The sequence below is a fragment of the Oryctolagus cuniculus genome, chromosome 10 (assembly GCF_964237555.1).
Source record: "Oryctolagus cuniculus chromosome 10, mOryCun1.1, whole genome shotgun sequence".
Taxonomy (NCBI): Eukaryota; Metazoa; Chordata; class Mammalia; order Lagomorpha; family Leporidae; genus Oryctolagus; species Oryctolagus cuniculus.
The window spans coordinates 121,695,947-121,702,367 of record NC_091441.1 but is presented as its reverse complement, the minus strand read 5'-3'; positions in this window follow the sequence as shown (position 1 = coordinate 121,702,367).

Below are 6,421 nucleotides of genomic sequence, written 5' to 3'. Positions count from 1 at the left end.
CCACTATGCCACAGAGCTGGCCCCAAAAGGGTTATCTTTGACCAGCTCTCCTGCAGACCCCACAGTATGAACCCACCAACGTTCTTTCTGAGATCCTGCTACTTAGTACTCTGCCCCACATTAAGTTGATGGTCTCTTAAACACCCAGACCCACCATCTTATTCCACTCCTACTTCAGAGAACTTCTCATCATTTCTTTCTTTCTTTCTTACTTCTGCCTCCTTTCCCGCAATAACAACCATAAAAGGCAAAGAGAAGTATGATCTTCAAGCAAGTGCTGCTTTGCACCTGGTAAATGTTCTTCAAAGAAGTTAAACTATCTGCCTATTATCTGTAGGGGAGGTGCAAATTATTTCGACTATCACATGTAAAACTGGTCATTCTGAATCTTTCAAATCAGCAAAAACACAAACTAATATCTCAGTATCTCAAAGCAGAGATGTCCAGGCAAGACTTACAACCAAGTAAACAGCTTCATGATGCACAGATGTCGTGCACCAAGATGGCCATTCTGTGATGAGCTCATAACCAAAAGCTAACAATTTCATAATCCGAATAGCAACCAGACTAGCCACGATGCTGGCAACCCTCAAAGCCTCCAACAAGATGCACAGAAGAAAGAATTCAAATCATTCCTGAACACCAGCCTTTTCTTACATCTCCTCCCATGCAGCACTGCCTTCCTCACAGCTCAGTTTTTGACTCTCAGTAAATAGTATGCGGTTCTAAGAGGTCAGATAGCCCCGCATTGGTAAACTCCCTCTGCTGTGTCTATCCTCTGCCCGCAGGGAACTTCCTACTTCTTTATGTTTCAAAGCTTTTTTGTTTCTGGAAGTAAATCTGGTTGCTGCCTGATGGTGCATGCGTTATAATGCTCTTGTTGCTGAGAGTAAAGCCACACCAAGGTAATTAACTAAGAATTGGGTAGTTTTCTACCAAAACAGAAATAAACAGCCCACTGCTTCTTCAGTTAGTAAATGAAATCCCCTTGCCCCCCACCCCAGAAAAAAAAAACAGTGTTGCAGGGATTCTCACAAGCTGGTATGTCAAGCTGCTGGTGTTCATCAGTAACATTCTAAATGAGTACACGTTATCACATCTCTTATTTGTGTAGGTACCCAGCACTCAGGGTGACAAAAGAACTGAAGGTAGGTGTATTACTATTCTCACACAGAAGAACTTTTGCATAGGAGCTTAATGGATATGTCTTAGTAGATCACCAACAGATGCTATACGTACTGTACAATCCAATTGTATGTTATGGCTCTCCTTTCCAATTCTAATAATACCTACGAAGCACACACTGTATTCTTTCATTAAGATGCATTATTGATGGATAAACACAGCAGGGAAGATTACTAGAAACCTGCATAATTTCTCATACTAACTTTTCATAGTAGGCAAAAGTAATCTGCATCTCAATCATCCATCCTGCAGGAAATTTCAATATCATTCCCACTGTGCAGAAATACACAGAGGAATACATTCTCTCGGTTCTATAATAGCCAGAACTCAAAAAGTCACAGACTTTTCCATTTAAAAGGTCCAAATATTAAGTCCAAACTGTTCTAGAACTGTTAAAAACCTCAAAATCCATTATCTTCAGATTATCCTCAGAGTTGAGGCAAATTCCTCATGCCCCTGGCTGGTGTGGTCAGGTAGGTCACCTATCACTAGAAGGACAGGCACCTGTGGGTCTGTTTAAAGAATAACTGACAGCCTTTAAGAGCAAATCAGAAACAATAAAAGGGGTACATAATCAACCCACCTCCAGGGTGTACAGGCATGTTGAAGAAAGATGAACTTAGGTGCGTTCTCTGGGGCTGAAGCCTTACATTTAACAAACCAAAGAGAATATAATAGAATATAAGGCTTTTCTGACAACATGGGGAATGTCAGTAAGAAGCACGGATTTGAGTTGACTATTTTCTTCGAAACAGCAGTTTCAGTTATTTCAGGTTATTTGCTATGTGAATACAGCCCACTCTGCTTGCACAGCAATGATCTACAACTTCTCTTTCACGCTCCACATGCTGGATGTGGTACTGAGCGAGATCAGAACCCAGGTCAGCCCTTGGTGAAAGCCTCCGGCAGGAGACCACTCAGAGCCCCGGCTGCAGCTCACATCGGCTTACGCAATGCTGCAGTTGCAGCGGCCACATGCATGACAGGTAGATGTGTAAGGAAGATCGGTTCAGTTCCTCTCTGCCCCTGCCATGTTCCAAGTCCCCCAGCCCCAGTACTCACCTCCATCTACTTGTCACCTTTCACCATCACCACTCCAAGGAAGAATCTGATATCTGTCATTTACACATTAGTGTGGCTTTCCATCAATAAAAATTTTTAGAGCTGCAAAGCACCGTAAAAAACATCTTTTCTAACCTCTGTCACTTTACAGGCCTAGGGACCAAGTCCCAGGAAGGTTATGGACACTGCCTGAATTCACGGGGCTAATGATCTGCCCAGCAGAGGTCAGAGGTCCATCTAACAAACAGCCCAGGGCGCTCTCCACTCACTACCTCTTCAAAAAGGCATTTTCCATTAGGGTTTCTCTGTTTCAGAGGAAGTATTTTAACATTGAAGGAATTCACACATCAGAGACTAACGGTGGAAAACACAAAGAACGACAGGAGCCCTGCAAGAACCCCCTGAAACCACGTTTAGGTGACCGCTTGCCCGCTGCAGACGGGACTGGGAGGCCTACCCCGCCTGACAGTACTATAGGGAGAACGTCCTCTCTGCCATCCCATCCACACCCCTCCCGCTTTCTTGTAAAACAAGCACCATTTACTCCCCTCCTCTCCTCAACAGGGATCAACACAAGTATTGTACTGGGGCATCAATACAAGTCAGCACTGTGCTAAAAACAAGTAAAGTTTCAAATTGCTAATTTCTCGTTGCTAAAAGGAGAAGAGACTTCCCCTTCCTGTTTATGTTCATCATCATATATTTCAATTTGTCTCGAATTACAAGGAAAAATCAGATGCGAATCTAGCTGGACCCCCACGTGCAACATTTCATCTCTTAAAGATCAGTATGGCACAGAAGCCACTTTGCAGTAGTGTTGCTGGCTTCAGCTCGGAGGCACTAAGGCTGTTACTCCACACTCTGACATCCGGAGCAGGCCTCACACCAGCTGACGCTTGTGCTTACGTCTTTCATACACACTGGCCTTGGAAGGTTCGTAGTTTTTGAACACTGACCTCATAGTCTGCTCCAGGTGGGGACTGATGCTTGTTCTTCCGTGTCTTTCTCTACAAAGATCACTCAGGAGGACAGGTGGGGTGGAATGTCTAGAAACACTGGGAGAGCATAAGCTGAAATGCAGGGAAGATGCCGAGGGCTAACTTCCCACTGACCATTCTCACCGCTCCAGTTTCAGGCCAAACCAGCACTCTGGGTCACCCGCGGGGGTAGCATGGGCCCAAGCACTCGGGCCATCTCCTGCTGCTTTTCTAGGCCATTAGCAGGGAGCTGGATTGGGAGTGGAGCACTGGGACACACACCAGCACCCACATGGGGTGTGGCGTGGCAGGCGGTGGCTTCAGCCACTGTGCCACAGTGCCAGTCCCAATCTCCTCATTTTTAAATGACACATTCAAGGCCCAGAGAAGGGAAGTGACTAGGCCACTATCATAAACCAACTCACCGACCTAAGACATAAAACTGTGTATCAGAACTCTTAGTTCTGTACCTCATACCAATCTTTGAAGAATTATTTGACAGCGAATAAGAGACAGAAAGAGTGCTCCTACCTGCTGGTTCACTCCTCCGAAGCCTGAGAAGGCTCTGGCTGTGGACTGAATATGGGAGCTGCAAACTCAATCCAGGTGTCACCCCTGGGGGAGAGGGCCCAACTGCTTAAGCTCAGCATCACTGGAAACTGGAGTCAGGAACCAGAGCTGTGCATCAAACCCTGGTACTCCAAGGCAGGAGAGGGGCATCTTAACCAAAGTACAGGTCAAATGCCCTCCTGCATTCTGATGTTTCTGTCCGGGTTTTCTCAAAAGCAGAGCACTTAAAGGACTTGAGTGCAGATGATTCATTTTTGGAACTAATCACAAGAAACGGGGGAAAGAGGCCGGAAAACAAGGCAGGGAAGGAGGACACGGAGCACAGCACTGCTCTGTTTATCACTAGGGCACCTGGGCCTAGTTCCTCTGAGGTCACTGTGGAACCACAGAGGATGCACCTTGGAAACGTCTGTTCACAGGACGCACAGCTAAGACACTCATCCACCACTCCTGCTGAGGCTGGCCACCACAGCACCAGCGTCCCTGGACTTCCAGGCAGCTTGTATCTTTGCTAACCAAGCTCAGCGCTTGAGAAAAAGCCCTGGGACAGAAAATCGGGGACACAACATGGAGCCTAAGTTGGGCCACTAAAAGCAACTCCTTTTCACAGCTGCCGCTGGAATCAGGCGGAGCAAGGTGCCGTGTCCCAGACCGCAAAGCACACCTCCACGTGACTTTTCAGCTCCGTTGCCTGGAGCCTTGTGGTTGTTCTGCAAAGAGGCTCCAGGGAATTTTGTGATAGGCCTAGCATTCTCCAGAGAAAGATCATGAATACGATGTTTACAGATACATGAGGGGGTGATCATGGGAACTGGAGCATGCAATTGTGCAGGCTGGGAAGACCTATCACACTTATCTGCAAGCTGGAGAACCAGGAAAGCTGGTGACATGATTCAGTGAGTCGCAAAGCATAGAACCCGGGGTGGGTGCAGGGGGCGCTGAGTCGCAAAGCATAGAACCCGGGGTGGGTGCAGGGGGCGCTGAGTCGCAAAGCATAGAACCCGGGGTGGGTGCAGGGGGTGCTGGCATGAATGCCAGAGTCCAAGGGTCCAAGAACCTGGAGCTCTGATGTCCAAGGACAGGAGGAATATGGGCATGCCACCTCCAGAAGAGAAAGCATATTCTCCATTTCTCCACCTTTTGGCTGTGTCTGGGACTTCACAGATGGGACAGTGCCCACACACTCAGTGTAGATCGTCTGTTCTGCCCAGCCTGGTCTCAATCGCAGGACATGGCAATGCTAAGCAACATGAGGCATCTCCTGTGTTCCAGACGGTCTTTGCTACTTCCATTGTGAAGAGCAGTCCATTCTCACCTGGACTCCCACCAGAAAGCTGGGGAATCCCTGTTTTTGAAGTGAGTCTGTGAGAGTCTGTGTATCCTTAATGCAGTCAAATTACTGACATAGAAAATGAACCAGCAAGCTAGGACAAACCACTTGGCAGTATTTGAGGAGTTTTGTCCCTGCTCCCTTTATCGGTCTTAATCTTCTAGGGGCAACCTGAGGGCTTATCTGGAACTTCAGAAACAGCTAGTCTTGGAACGCACATAACGTCACTGGGCTTTGCGCACCTGTCAGTCTCTCTCTGCAGCCTGAGAGAGGGTGGCAGCTAGCAGCTCCAGGATTAAATCCTACCACCTTAGCAACAGCAACAAAAAAGGAGGGCTTCTTCTGTCCAGTGTTCGTTCAATCACAGAAAAGAGTTCACAGAGCCTGCTTAGTTTTCTGACCACCCTTGAACCAATCATCACCGCCCAGGCCAGTTACTCTAGAACTTCATTATGTATTAAAATCAGCTACAGTATCTGCCCAAAAACACATGCTGTGCCTTATCTCAAGTTTCTGACTTAGTAGGTCAGAGAAAGGCAAAAAAAAAAAAAAAAAAAAAAAAAAAAAAAAGTACTTTCTAATAAGTTCCAGGTGATGCTAATACTGCTGGTAAAGGGATCACATTTTGTGTACCCCAGGCCATAGGAATGAAGCTAAGTGATAGGGATTACCTAGGGGTGTGGTAAGAAGAAATGGACTCTACCCCAGATAAGAAAAGCGGCACCAAACCTGTAGCCACATTTAATCTACTGCAGGAGTTGTGTCAAGACATCTAACATAAGTGTAATTGCACCCCAGAAGAGAAAAAGCAAGAGAATAATGTAGAGCTACAATAAAGAAACCTGCAACTTAAAATTCCATACAGAGCAAAAATATACTTTAAAAAAAAGCATAGGCCGGCACCGCGGCTCACTAGGCTAATCCTCCACCTTGCAGCGCCGGCACACCGGGTTCTAGTCCCAGTCAGGGCGCCGGATTCTGTCCCGGTTGCCCCTCTTCCAGGCCAGCTCTCTGCTGTGGCCCGGGAGTGCGGTGGAGGATGGACCAAGTGCCTGGGCCCTGCACCCCATGGGAGACCAGGAGAAGCACCTGGCTCCTGCCTTCGGATCGGTGTGGTGCGCCGGCTGCAGCGCGGCGGCCATTGGAGGGTGAACTAACGGCAAAGGAAGACCTTTCTCTCTTTCTCTCTCTCTCTCACTGTCCACTCTGCTTGTCAAAAAAAAAAAAAGCATATTTAAAACGTGTGGACAAAGAAAAATGTGTGGGCTGGAGATAGAGCTTGGCTCAGAAGAGTATT